The following is a 14,773-nucleotide window of genomic DNA, read 5'->3' as shown; positions in this document are numbered from 1 at the left end:
ACAACAATTGGCTTATTCATTTCGCAAAAGCTAAATGAATGTGGTAGAAACTAAATAGAGTTCCAAAAATACCCTCAACCGCTTACAGTTTAACAATAGTTTCAATTGCCCACAAAATTAACATTCATATTTAATTGAGACAGCATAAAACTATAAAATTTGGGGTTTTGAGGGAAGACAAAATACTCACAGTTAAACAATATGACTAGAGATTGTCCTTTTCTTCGCAGAACAAGTATAAATGGATTTAACAACTTCAACTTTCCAGCTGGAGCAAACTGGACCTTTTCCCTATTTATCAAGGAGCCAAGAGGGGGGGCACTCTGCATACACTTAGGCTCCAGACACTCTGCAGAGCAAAGCTTCAGCTCTATCTCAGAGACAAACTTCCCACACAATCCTCTCTTAGGTCAAAACAAGGGCAGTTATTATTTGACATAAATCAAATAATAACCAGATCATCAGGGATAGAGGTCTTTGGGACCTTCAGGTCACACTCTCCCAGAGTTCTTTATTGTTTACTTAATAAATATTTTGTTTTCTTGATTAAATTTGACATTCTCCCATTTTGGTTACAAAACACTGGGTCTCTAGAAACTACTAAGCAATATGCACAGGAAAGGAAAACCCCTCATTAATTCAGACTCCACTAATACAGGTGTTACAACAATTCAACTTGAAGTTGATCTCTGCATTCCCTACCCAAAAAAAGGTGTTAGCACAATTATAAATGTGAATAATACACGTACAAGTCATCTAATCCAACCCTCTCCATTTTTTGGCTTAGAAAAACTGCCACACAGATAGATACTACTCCTTTTTCAGGGGCTCATCACTAGTTAGTGGCAGAGGTTAAACTCAGTGCAAATGCAAACGGTTGAACAAGATATGTAGGTAAGTTCACCATGATTTTTTAATGTCATCTACATGAACAAAGCTTGTTGGATACCAGGGTCATGGTCTCACCTCTGCAAGGCATTTCTACAGAACCAAGGTTATAAATATATTCCACAGCTACACTACCATTCTCCTGGTCCCCTCTCTGCTGACTCGTTTATTTTATAGGACTGTAGGCTGTAGTCTCTGTCCTCCCTGGTTCTAGTGTCACATTCATGTGGCCTGGGATACAATAGTCTACCTTTCTTGGCACTTGATCTCAGTCCACATTCAGTTTCTGACTTCACAACTACTAAGTTGATGCTGACTTCTTCAAGGGTCCTTATCTATTACTGGGAAGAATTCATAATAAAATCTCCAAGTCATGTCACATGAGTTTTGTTTCTCTTTTAAGATAATAGTCCCTGGATCTATAAATTTTAATCAGTGAATCAAAGAATAATAGTCTCGGCATTATAATTCATTTATTTGATTCTAAAATATTCCAAAAACAGGCTCCAAATTATGTCTTAAAAGAAGTGACACTCTACTGGGCGCCTGGGTGGCTCAGTGGGTTAGGCCGCTGCCTTCGGCTCAGGTCATGATCTCAGGGTCCTGGGATCGAGTCCCACATCGGGCTCTCTGCTCAGCGGGGAGCCTGCTTCTTCCTCTCACTCTCTGCCTGCCTCTCTGCCTACCTGTGATCTCTCTCTGTCAAATAAATAAATAAAAAACTTAAAAAAAAAAAAAAAAGCAGCACAGAACTGCTTCCCTTTAAAAAAAAAAAAAAAAAAAAAGAAGTGACACTCTACTAAAAACCTTACAATGAAAGACAGCAAAACAAACAGACAGTACTTGATGTGTTTTAAAAGCAATGCTTAACTTCTAAATATTTATCAGGGACATTTGTTTCTTAAAAAAACATTTTTAAAAGAACTTTAGCCTTTTCATTATTGTATACAAGTATCACGGATAATTTATAAATTCTTTTATCATTGTTTTTTATTTTTAATTGAGTATAATTTTATACAACAGTATATTAGTTTCAGATTTAAAACAAAATTATTCAATATTTGTATATATTGTGAAAATACTAACATAATAAGTCTGATAAACCTCTGTTACCATACATAGTTAAAACATTTTTTTTTGTGATGAGGATTTTTAAGATCTGCTCTCTTAGCAATTAGCAAGTATGCAGTATAGTATTATTAAATATAGTCAATATCTTCTACATTACATCTCCATGACTGATTTATTTTACAGCTGGAAATTTGTGCCTTTTGATCCCCTTCACCCATTTTGCCCACCCTCCACCCTCCAAACCCCAGCAACCGCCAATCTGTTTTCCGTATCCATGAGGCTGATTGTTGTATTTTGCATTTTTAATATTTGCCCTTATCTGACTTACTTCATTTGGCATAATGCCCTTGAGGCCCATCCATGTTATTGTAAATGTAAACTGTATATATATATAGTATATGTATGTATTATATTGGTGTCTATAGAGTATAGATAGTATATTTTCTTTATCCATTCATCCATCAATGGACACTTACATTGTTGCCATATGTTAGCTATTGCAAATAATGCTGTAATGAACATGTGGGGCAGACACCTTCTTGAGTTAGTGTTTTCATTATTTTCAGGTAAATACCTAGAAGTGTTATTTCTGGATCATATAATAGTTTTATTTTTTTTAAGATTTTACTTATTTATTTGACAGACAGAGATCACAAGTAAGCAGAGAGGCAGACAGAGAGAGAGAGGAGGAAGCAGGCGCCCAGCTAGGCAGAGAGCCTGATGTGGGGCTCAATTCCAGGACCCTGGGATCATGACCTGAGCTGAAGGGAGGGGCTTTAATCCACTGAACCACCCAAGTGCCCCTAGTAGTTCTATTTTTAATTTTTTTTAAAGATTGTGGAGTTGTTTTTTTTTTAAAGATTTTATTTATTTATTTGATAGACAGAGATCACAAGTAGGCAGAGAGGCAGGCAGAGAGAGAGAGAGGAGGAAGCAGACTCTCACTGAGCAGAGAACCCGATACAGGGCTTGATCCCAGGACCCTGAGATCATGATCTGCACTGAAAGCAGAGGCTTAACCCTCTGAGCCACCCAGGCACCCCGACTGTGGAGTTTTTTAAAAAGATTTATTTATTCATTTGAGAGAGAGAGAGAGCACACATGAACAAGGGGAGGGGCAGAGGTAGAGGAAGAAAGAAAGAATCCCCAAGCAGACTCCCTGCTGAGTGGGGAGCCCCACACAGGGCTCCATCCCAGGAGCCTGAAATCACAACCTGAAGTGAAATCAAGAGTCAGCCACTTAACCAACTGAGCCACCCAGGCACCCCTTTTAAAAGATCCATTTTTAACTCTTTGAGGAAACCCCATACTGTCTTCTGCAGTGGCTGCACCAATTTACATTCCCACTAACAGTACACAAGCATTCCCTTTTCTCCACATCCTAGGCAACACCTGTTATTTCTCATTTTTTTGGTATTATTATAGTCATTCTAACAGGTGTGAGATGATATCTCATCATGGTTTTGACATGCATTTCCCTAATAATTAGTGATGTTGAGACCTTTTCATGTACCTGTTGGCCATTTCTAGATCTTCTTTTAAAAAACGTCTATACATACACTCTGCTCACTTTTTTTTAAGACTTTATTTTCAAGTAATGTCTACTCCCAACATGGGCCTTGAACCCACAACTCTGAGACCAAGAGCCACACACTCGACACATTAAGCCAGCCAGGTGCACCTCCTCTGCCCACTTTTTAAACAGATTGGTTGGGCTTTTTGCTATTGAGTTATGACTCTACATATTTTGGATATTAACCCCTTATCAGATATATGATTTCCAATTTTTTTTTCCCCATTCAGTAGATTGCCTTTTCATTTTGTTAATTTTGATGATTTCCTTTGTTGTGTAGAAGCTTTGATGTAGTTTGATGTAGTTCCACTTATTTATTTTTGCTATTGTTGCCTTTGTTTTTGGTGTCAGAGCCAAAAAAAATCATCACTAAGACCAATGTAATGAGTTTACAGTCTGTGTTTTCTTCTAAGAGTTTTATAAATAACTTTTATTATTTGGATAATTACCAATTTTAACCTCTAACTTATAACTATAATTATTAGCTTCTATATACAAATGATGTATCTCAAATGTTCAAAGATTCAAACTCTTCATTAATTCATAGCACTTACACCCTCAATCCCACCTTTATCATATGTGATATTACAATTCCTTGGCAACAATCTTCCTTATTTAGTTTTGCAAAGAATAATTCATTCGGAACTTTACTGTTTAAAATTTTACATGTACTTCCCTGGTTTTTAATAATACCCTATACTTACTGTGATGTTAACATAGTACTTATTCCAAAGTACTTGAGAATATATGCAAATATATGTTAATATTTTTAGATAGGGAGTGCAGAACATATTTTTAATTTTATACAGGCTACTGTCACCTACACACTCTATTTATAACTATATAAGTTATATAACTATATAAGTCACTTAATAAGCATAAATGGGGAAGTCTCCTAAAGTTTATTCTTTTTTTACAGTCACTTAATAGGCAGCTAGCCCAGATAGATAGATACATGCCATTTAAAATAAATATTAACATAGTTACTTTATCAGTAACAAACAATCTAAAGGATTATAAATCTAACCAAGTAGTTTGCTATAAAGTTGCTAGTGTCATTAGGGAAGGTTCTTGAGTGGATGACATCCACGCCAAGACCTAAAGGATGAGAAAAAGCCATAAGAAGAGCAGAGAGAAATGAGTGTCTTAGTGGGAACAACACACTGTTGTCTGCTGGCTTGTGTAACGTATAAAGAAGTCCAGTGTGGTGAGTGAGGAAAAAAGACAAAATTAGCATAAGATATTACTGGAGAGAAAATATAAACCAAAATTTTCCCCTATTTTTCTTTTTCTTTTTTTTTTTTTTTTGAGTTTTTATTTAAATTCCAGTTAGCTAACATAAAAACCTTAGAGGGAAGACTGAATTTTATTCCAGGTATAATATGAAATCATTGAAAGATTCTATGCAGAAAAGGCACATAGTTTTAAGTATATGCTTTGTTTTGTTTTCCTTTTTCTTTAAGCTTTTTATTTTTAAGCTCTACACCCAATATGGGGTGCCTTAGAATTTTCTATGTAGATAATCATGTTATCTACAAATAGAAATAGTTTTGTTTCTTCTTTGCCATTCTGTATGCCTTTTCTTTCATTTTAAAAAAGATTTATTTATTTATTTGTCATAGAGAGAGAGAGAACACAAGCAGGGTGAGCAGCAGGAAGAAGGAGAAGCAGACATCCCACTGAGCAAGGAGCCTGACTCAGAACTCATCCCCAGGAACCCAGGATCATGACCTGAGCTGAAGGCAGACGCTTACTGGATTGAGTCACCCAGGCATCCCTGCCTTTTGTTTCTTTTCTTGGCTTTTTCTAAGGGTAGAACTTCAAGTATATGCTCAGTAACAGTGGTGAAAACAGACATCCTTACCTGTTCTCAATCTTAGGGAGAAAGCATTTAGATTTTCAGCATTAAGAGTGATGTTAATCGTAACATTTTTTTTAAAAAGACTATTTATTTGAGAGAAAGAGAACATGAACTGGATTAGGGACAGAGGGAGAAGCAGATTCCCTGCTATGCAGGGAGTCTGATGCAGGGCTTTATTCCAGGTCTCCAGGATCATGACCTGATCTGAAGGCAAACCCTCAACCAACTGAGCCCCCAGGAGCCCCAATTGTAACATTGTTTTTTAAAGATATATTTATTTTAAAGAAAGAGAGTGAGTGGTGGGGAGGAGCAAATGGAGAGGGAGAGACAGTCTCAAGCAGACTCTGTGCTGAGCACAGAGCCCCATACAGGGCTCTATCTCATAACCCCAAGATCATGACCTGAGCCAAAACCAAGAGTCTGATGCTTAACTGACTGTACCACACAGGAACCCCTAACTGTAATATTTTTATACTCTCAAGTTGAGGTAATTCCCCTATATTCCTCATTCCCTGAGTGAATATTGTTTTTAAATAACTTTGGATGCTATATGAGGAATACATTGGAGAAAAGTAAAAGAAGTAGTAAGGTAAACAGTTAGGTGACTATCACACTGTAGCAGGTGAAAGATGATAGGAGCCTAGACTTAGATAATGGCAGTGATCTGACCCAGCAGATAGGTGAGTAGATTCAAGATATATTTTTCTGTAGACCTTGTAGGATTTGTGGATGGACAGAGTGGTTACAGTTAGAAATGGTGTTTGGATTTAATTAATAGACTGTCTACTACAAGGATTTTAAGGGCTAAGTGGAGGGTTTTTCTCCTCCATATAATAAATCTGAATGTAACAAGTCTAACAGTTTAATAGTGGTTCTATTGATGTCATCAATGTCTCAAGATACTTCTATTCCTTGCTTTTTTATCACTAGCATGTGGCTTTGAACCATATGGTCACAAGAATGATGCTGTATCTCCAGGTACCACAAATGAGTTCCAGTAAGGAAGACAGAGGGAGATTTGCAAAGAGTTTATTTTAGTAAAACTTTATTTAGAAAGTTAAGTACTTCCTAAAAGATCTATCCCGAGTTCCTTGATCAAGATGATGTCACTGGTCACTCAGCTGCAACAGAGGCTAAGAAATGCGTATTTCATTTTCCAATCTTTAAAGCAGAGGAAAGCAGGGAGAAGTTTATTGCAGTGGGTGTTAGGTGAGCCAGCCCACAGTATCTGCCATATTAAGGGTGATGGAGAGTAGAGAATCATGGTTGGATGGGGGATTAAGTGGGTAGAAGAAGAATCAATGAAACAAGATGGAATTGGGAGGGAGACAAACCATAAGTGACTCTTAATCTCACAAAAAAAAAAAAAAAAAAACTGAGGGTTGCTGGGGGGAGGGGGGTTGGGAGAAGGGGGTGGGATTATGGACATTGGGGAGGGTATGTGCTTTGGTGAGTGCTGTGAAGTGTGTAAACCTGGTGATTCACAGACCTGTACCCCTGGGGATAAAAATATATGTTTATAAAAAATTAAAAATTTAAAAAAAAAGAATCATGGTTGGCTTCCAGGTTTCTGATTGATGGATTATATTACAGTTTACTAAGGTACATAAGAGTAGAAGATGAATACATTTTTACTAGAAAAGCAATAGTTCAACTTTGACATGTTGAGACTAAAATGTTCGTGAAACATCTGGAATGTCAAGCAGAGAATTAGACAGTATGAAGCTGGAATTTAGAGAAGCCAGTGCTGGAGGTGATATAATCTGGAAGCTTTCAGGATATTGATTTAAAGCTGTAAAATACATATGATCTCCAAGGAAGAAAAAAGTAGTAGGACATAGCCTTGAGGAACTTCAATACTTAATAGTAGTTTGAGAAGAGTGAACTTCTAAAAGAGAGTGAATAGCTAAAAAGGTAAAAGAAGGGGTGTCTGGGTGGATCAATCATTAAGCATCTGCTTTCAGCTCAAGTCAGGATCCCAAGCTCCTGGGATTGAGACCGGCATCGGGTTCCCTGTGCAGCTAGAAACCTGCTTCTTCCTCTCCCACTCCCCCTGCTTGTATTCCCTCTCTCACTGTCTCTCTCTCTCTCTCTCAAGTAAATAAATAAAATCTCTTAAAAAATAAAAGAAAAAGAGAAAATTAAGAAAGAGGCACCAAAGAAATTTAAAAGACATGTCTCATGGAGAAAGTGCTCAACAGTGTGGAATGCTACTGGGACTCTAAATAGACAAGGAAAGAAAAGTTTCTATTGAATTTAGCAGTATGAAAGTTGGTGGTGACTATATTAATAAGAACTAATTTCAGAATCAAGAAACAACAAGAGATTAAGTTAAACCCAAATAAGATCCTTGCTCCCTTCCCCACACACACACAACAAAAAGGCTGGAGATGAGCAGCTCCAGACCCTAACTGGCATCTATCTGTGTATTGGAGCTGCTGTGATTCCCCTGAATTTGCCCTGATGGCTGCATGATGGGTGTCATTACTCTGGACTCGTGTATGAGGCAGGGTGGAAAAGCAAGTGTGTGGAGCCCATAGAATGTGTCTCTTTGTTAAGAACAGAAAAGCTTGGGGCACCTGGGTGGCTCAGTTTATTGAGCATCTGCCTTTGGCTAGGGTCACGATCCTTACCTCTGCTCAAAATGGACCCTAACTGATCCTGCCTCCCCATAAGCTCCTGCACCTGAACCGGCTCCTGCAAAAGCAAAGAGAGCAAATGCACCTTCTGAAGAAGAGCTGCTGCTCCTGCTGCCCCATGGGTGGTGCCAAGTGTGCCCAGGGCTCCATCTGCAAGGAGGCATGGGACAAGTGCCGCTGCTGTGCCTGTTCCAGATGTAAATAGAGCAACACATACAAACCTGCAGTTTTATTTTGTTGTTGTTTAGTTTTTGTTTCATAATCATAAACTTAACTCTGCAATCCAGCTAGACTTGGAGGAGAGTAAGGAAAATACGGAACCCACAAAACTGCAGTCAGAGCACAAAGATTATGGGATATTTCCAGCAGATGCGGATGAAGGGGTGCTCTCCTGAGTTACACAAGGAATGGTCTGGTAGTTAAGAGAAGTCAAATGTAATAGAGTGGTCCACAGTCAACAGTGGTGATCTTCTGGTTGGTCTTCCCATTCTTGGACCCAAAGTGTTCCATGGCTTCCACATGCCCTCTTTCACCTTGCCAAAGACCACACACTTGCCATCCAAGCACTCAGCTTTGACAGTGCAGATGAGGAACTGGGAACCATTTGTGTTGGGTCCTGCATTTGCCATGGACAAGATGCCAGAACCCATGCACTTTAGGATGACATTTTCATCATGAAATTTCTCCCCACAGACAGACTTGTTGTCAGGGCCATTTTGGCTGTGAAGTCACCTCCCTGACACATAAATCCTGCACTAATCTGATGAAAGCAGGAAACTTTATAATCAAATCCTTTCTTCCCAGTGCTCAGAGAACAAAAGTTCTCAACTGTCTTTGGAACTTTGCTTGCAAGCAGCTCAAAGGAGATTCAGCCCAAAGGCTCAGAGTCTTCCTCAATGCAGAAGAACACAGTGGGGTTGACCATCGCTAGGCCATGGAGGCGGGTAAGGGGCAAGTGGAGGGCCACAGTGTCAAGTTTAAAACTTGATATTCTTTTTTTTTTTTAAGATTTTATTTATTTATTTGACAGAGAGATCACAAGTAGGCAGAGAGTCAGACGGGGTGGGGGGAGCAGGCTCCCTGCTGAGCAAAGAGCCCGATGCGGGGCTCGATCCCACGACACTGAGATCATGACCTGAGCCGAAGGCAGCGGCTTAATCCACTGAGCCACCCAGGCGCCCCTAAAACTTGAAATTTTAAAACTTTTTTTTATATTACCCTGGCCTGTTTGATACATTCCTGTTTCTATAAAATATATCATTTACAATAAAAGGTATTGACTTTTTAAAAAAGTGAATTGGAGGCAAGTTAGCAAAACACAACAGATAGAAACATTCTCTGTTCATTCGGCTAGAAGTTTAGCTGCATGGAGGAGCAGAAAAGTGGAATGGACTCTAGATTGGGATTTAAGGTCCAGATTTAAGGTTGCTTTTAACATGAAGCAGACTATGTTTGTAAGATGACAGGTAGTGAAGAGGGGAGAGACTAACGATGCAGGGAGCCAAAGGAATGATGAAGACAACTCCAAACAGCTCATTCCATGGGTTCCAACCTACTTGTGGTCTTTTCTCCCTGACTTTCTATCTACCTATGGTCTTTGGACTTATTCAGCCACCCTCCACAACAGTGTCAGCTAATTCCTTGCAATAAACCCCTTCAAATCCCTGGTTCTCCTTCTTTGGTTAAATCCGGACATTGAATTTGATCCTTAAAAAGTCGTTCCTCAAAATGTTGAAAATAGAACTGCCCTATGACCCAGCAATTGCACTATTGGGTATTTACCCTAAAGATACAAATGTAGTGATCCAAAGGGACACATGCACCCGAATGTTTATAGCAGCAATGTCCACAATAGCCAAACTATGGAAAGAACCTAGATGTCCATCAACAGATGAATGGATCAAGAAGATGTGGTATATATACACAATGGAGTACTATGCAGCCATCAAAAGAAATGAAATCTTGCCATTTGCAACAACATGGATGGAACTAGAGCGTATCATGCTTAGCGAAATAAGTCAAGCAGAGAAAGACAACTATCATATGATCTCCCTGATATGAGGAAGTGGTGATGCAACATGGAGGCTTAAGTGGGTAGAAGAAGAATAAATGAAACAAGATGGGATTGGGAGGGAGACAAACCATAAGTGACTCTTAATCTCACAAAACAAACTGAGGGTTGCCGGGGGGAGGGGGTTTGGGAGAAGGGGGTGGGATTATGGACATTGGGGAGGGTATGTGATTTAGTGAGTGCTGTGAAGTGTGTAAACCTGGTGATTCACAGACCTGTACCCCTGGGGATAAAAATATATGTTTATAAAAAATAAAAAATTAAAAAAAAAAAAAAAAAAGTCATTGAAGAGGCAATAAAATTATGCACTGGTTTCTATGAAAGCAGAAAGGAGTCACATACTTCCAAAGTGAGATTTCACTGAAACTGTATTTTAAAGAATTATGAAAAATCGGGGCACCTGGGTGCCTCAGTGGGTTAAAGTCTCTGCCTTCGACCCAGGCCATGATTCCAGGGTCCTGGGATTGTGCCCCACATCAGGCTCTCTGCTCAGTGGGGAGCCTGCTTCCCACCCTGTGCCTGACTCTCTGTCTACTTGTGATCTTTGTCAAGTAAATAAGTAAAATCTTTAAAAAAGAATTATTAAAAATTAATAAGATAGGAGTGGGAGCAGTGGTAAGCTCAAGTGCAAGCTCACTGGAAAAAACAAACTTGATTTATAGTGTCTGATTATTTCCCAGGTATACATACTCCCACCACAGCCGATAGCAAGCTACCAACATGATGTTACAGAGTACAGAATTAGAAAGAAATGGACACAGTTGGCTTTTGTGAGTCCACACCACTAAGTGAAAGGTGGAGGGAAAACAGAATATACAATGAAAAAGTAAACACCAAACTTCTTTCTTCTACACTGCACTATCATGGAGAAAAGATCCAGTGGACATGCTTTCCCACAGAGTTGTCATTGCAGTAAAAGAACAAAATTCAGAAACATGACTGCAGGGTTTGTTTGGCAGCTTACCAATAATAAACACCATAATAATAGATTCAACTGAGAAACTTCTAGAGATTGTCCTAAAGAAGCAGATATTATTTGCCTAAGATCAATGAAGGATGAATGCAGAGATGTGATTCAAACCCTAGGCAGTGTTCAGAGAATGTTCTTTCCACTATAAAATGCTTCCTCACTACCGTATCCTATTGTAAGAACTAAACCAAGAGACCAGAATGTTTAACACCAGGAAAATCTTTATACACTCCCATTAGTACAGGATCAAATTTTTCAGAATCTTTGTAGTAAGATAAAAATATCCATTTGGTTTTGCAGTAATTTAAAAGCCAGTCCCTAACCTATGTATGGATAATTGATTTGTTACAAAGATGCTAATACCATTCAATGGGGAAAGAATAGACCTTTCAACAAAGGGTGCTGGGACAACTGGATGTCCACAATCAAAAGTATGAAATTGGACCCCTGCTTCATATCATATAAAAAATTAACTCAAAGTGAGTTAATGACCAAAATATAAGAGCAAAAACCATAGAACTCTTACAAGAAAACACAAGTATAAACTGACAAGATCCTGGATTCAGGAATGGTTTCTCAGATTTGGCATCAAAACCTTGAATAACAAAAGAAAATATAGATAAATTGGACTTTATCAAAATCAAATACTTCTATGCATCAAAGAACAGTCTCAAAAAAGTGAAAAGAATTAAAACCACATTGAGATATATCACCTTACACCAGTTAGAATGGCTAAAATTGGCAAGACAGGAAACAACATGTGTTGGAGGGGATGTGGAGAAAGGGGAACCCTCTTACACTGTTGGTGGGAATGCAAGTTGGTGCAGCCTCTTTGGAGAACAGTGTGGAGATTCCTCAAGAAATTAAAAATAGAGCTTCCCTATGACCCTGAAATTGCACTACTGGGTATATACCTCAAAGATACAGATGTAATGAAAAGAAGGGCCATCTGTATCCCCAATGTTTATAGCAGCAATGGCCAAACTGTGCAATGGTCGCCAAACTGTGGAAAGAACCAAGATGCCCTTCAATGGATGAATGGATAAGGAAGATGTGGTCCATACACACTATAGAGTATTATGCCTCCATCAGAAAGGATGAATACCCAACTTTTGTAGCAACATGGACAGGACTGGAAGAGATTATGCTAAGTGAAATAAGTCAAGCAGAGAGAGTCAATTATCATATGGCTTCACTTATTTGTGGAGCATAACAAATAGCATGGAGGACAAGTGGAGATGGAGAGGAGAAGGGAGTTGAGGGAAATTGGAAGGGGAGGTGAACCATGAGAGACTAAGGACTCTGAAAAACAATCTGAGGGGTTTGAAGCGGCGGGAGGTGGGAGGTTGGGGGAACCAGGTGGTGGGTATTACAGAGGGCACAGATTGCATGGAGCACTGGGTGTGGTGCAAAAATAATGAATACTGTTATGCTGAAAATAAATTTTTTAAAAAGTGAAAAGAAAATATACAGAATGGGAGAAAATATTTGCAAGTCATATATGTAGTATCTAGACTATCAAGAATTTTCACAACTCAAGAGACAAAAAAATTTTGATTTTAAAAATGCACAAAGGCCAATCAAGAAAATGGGCAGAGGAGATGAACAGACATTTCTGCAAAGAAGACACCCAGATGGCCAACAGACACATGAAAAAGTGCCCCACATCACTTGGGATCAGGGAAATATATATCAAACCCACAATGAGATACCACCTCATGCCAGTCAGAACAGCTAAAATTAATGAGTCAGGAAATGCAGATGCTGGCGAGGATGCGGAGAAAGGGGAACCCTCCCACACTGTTGATGGGAATGCAAGCTGGTGCAGCCACTCTGGAAAAGAGCATAGAGGTTCCTCAAAAAGTTGAAAATAGAGCTACCCTATGACCCAGCAGTTGCCCTACTGGGTATTTACCTTAAAAATATAAATGTAGTGATCCGAAGGGGCACGTGCACCTGAATGTTTATAGCAGCAATGTCCACAATAGCCAAACTATGGAAAGAACCTAGATGTCCATCAACAGATGAATGAGTAAAGAAGATGTGAGATAAACACACACACACACACACACACACACACACACACACACACACATTGGAATACTATGCAGCCATCAAAAGAAATGAAATCTTGCCATTTGCAACAACATGGATGGAACTAGAGGGTATTATGCTGAGTGAAATAAGTCAAGAGAAAGACAATTATCATATGATCTCTCTGATATGAGGAATTTGAGAGGCAACGTGGGGGGGTTGGGAGTAGAGAAGGAAAAAAGGAAACAAGATGGGATCGGGAGGGAGATAGACCATAAGAGACTCTTAATCTCACAAAACCAACTGAGGGTTTTGGGGGGGGGGAGGGAGAGGGTGGTTGGGTTATGGACATAGGGGAGGGTATGTACTATGGTGAGTGCTGTGGAGTGTGTAAACCTGGAGATTCACAGACCTGTACCCCTGGGGCTAGTAATACATTATATGTTAATGAAAAATTTAAAAAAATTTAAATGCATAAAGGACTTGATTACACATTTCTCTAGAGAAGATACACAGATAACCAACAAAAACATGAAAAAATCAACATCATTAACCACTAGGTAAATGCAAATCAAAACCATAATAAAGTACCACTTCAGAGGCCCTAGGATATAGCTGTAATTTTTAAAAATAGTAACTAAGGGAAGCCTGGGTGGCTCAGTCATTAAGTGTCTGCCTTCAGCTCAGGTCATGATCCCAGGGTCATAGGATCAAGCCCCATGTCGGGCTCCCTGCTCAGTGGGGCATCTGCTTCTCCCTGTCCCTCTGCTGCTCCCCCTGCTTGTGCTTTCTCAGTCACTCTCTCTCTCTCTCTCTCATGAATAAAATCTTTTAAAAAGTTGTTTTTAAGTAGTTACTAAGTGTTGGTGAATGTGTGGAGAAACTGGAACTTTAGTACATTGCTTTAGTACGTTGCTGATGGGAATGTAAAATAGTTCAGTATTATGGAAAATAGTTTAGTGATTCCTCAAAAATTTAGACATAGAATTGCCATACGACCAAGCAATTCTACTCCTAAATACATACCCAAAAGAATTGAAAACAGATACTCAAATACATGTTCACATCAGCACTATTCACTTTAGCCAAAAGATGGAAACAGTACAAATGCCCATCAATAAATGACTAGATGAGCAAAGGGTAGTATAAACAAACAATAAAATAGTAATCAAGCCATAAAAAGAAATGAGTATTGGGCACCTGGGTGGCTCAGCTGGTTGGGCGTCTGCCTTCAGTTCAGGTCATGATCCTGGGGTCCTGGGATCAAATCCAGTGTCGGGTTCCCTGCTCCACAGGGAATCCGCTTCTCCCTCTGCCCCTCCTCCCACTCATTCTCTCAATCTCTCTTTCTTTCTCAAATAATAAATAAATAAAATCTTAAAAATTTTTTTAAAAAGAAATGAGTACAACCTATGGTGGCATGTAGGTGAACCTCAAAAACACTATTAAGTAGGAGAAGGTAGATGCAAAAGGTCATATATTGTATGATTCCACTTATATGAAATATCCAGAATAGGTAAATCCATAAAGACAGGAGGCACATTGGTGGTTGCTAGGAGCTGGACTGGGCTAACTGGGGAGTAATAGCTTAATGAGTATGGTCTTTCCTTTTGAGGCGATGAATATGTTTTGAAACTAGATAGAGGTGGTAAGTGCAGGACACTGT

General features: G+C 39.1%; 1 protein-coding gene and 2 pseudogenes across 3 annotated transcripts in view; 1 reads left to right on the top strand and 2 right to left on the bottom strand.

The window, feature by feature from the left end:
• The window catches only part of LOC131809192 (bile acid receptor-like), a 61,071-nt gene that overhangs the window by 19,785 nt on the left and 26,513 nt on the right, over positions 1–14,773 (bottom strand). For 2 of the 3 annotated variants that reach the window (XM_059135952.1, XM_059135953.1), the window contains exon 1: positions 191–351. The exons of the other annotated variant lie outside the window; for it this stretch is intronic. The gene's annotated coding sequence lies outside the window, so the exon portion shown is untranslated. Of the gene's footprint in view, positions 1–190; positions 352–14,773 lie in introns of those variants that run through there. 3 annotated transcript variants of the gene reach the window in all.
• On the top strand, positions 8,038–8,427 carry LOC131810551 (metallothionein-1X-like; annotated as a pseudogene).
• Positions 8,462–8,957, bottom strand: LOC131810550 (peptidyl-prolyl cis-trans isomerase A-like; annotated as a pseudogene).

Source organism: Mustela lutreola, chromosome 10 (genome assembly GCF_030435805.1).
Source record: "Mustela lutreola isolate mMusLut2 chromosome 10, mMusLut2.pri, whole genome shotgun sequence".
Classification (NCBI taxonomy): domain Eukaryota; kingdom Metazoa; phylum Chordata; class Mammalia; order Carnivora; family Mustelidae; genus Mustela; species Mustela lutreola.
The sequence above is the reverse complement of the archived record's forward strand: the minus strand, read 5'-3'. Positions and strand labels throughout refer to the sequence as shown.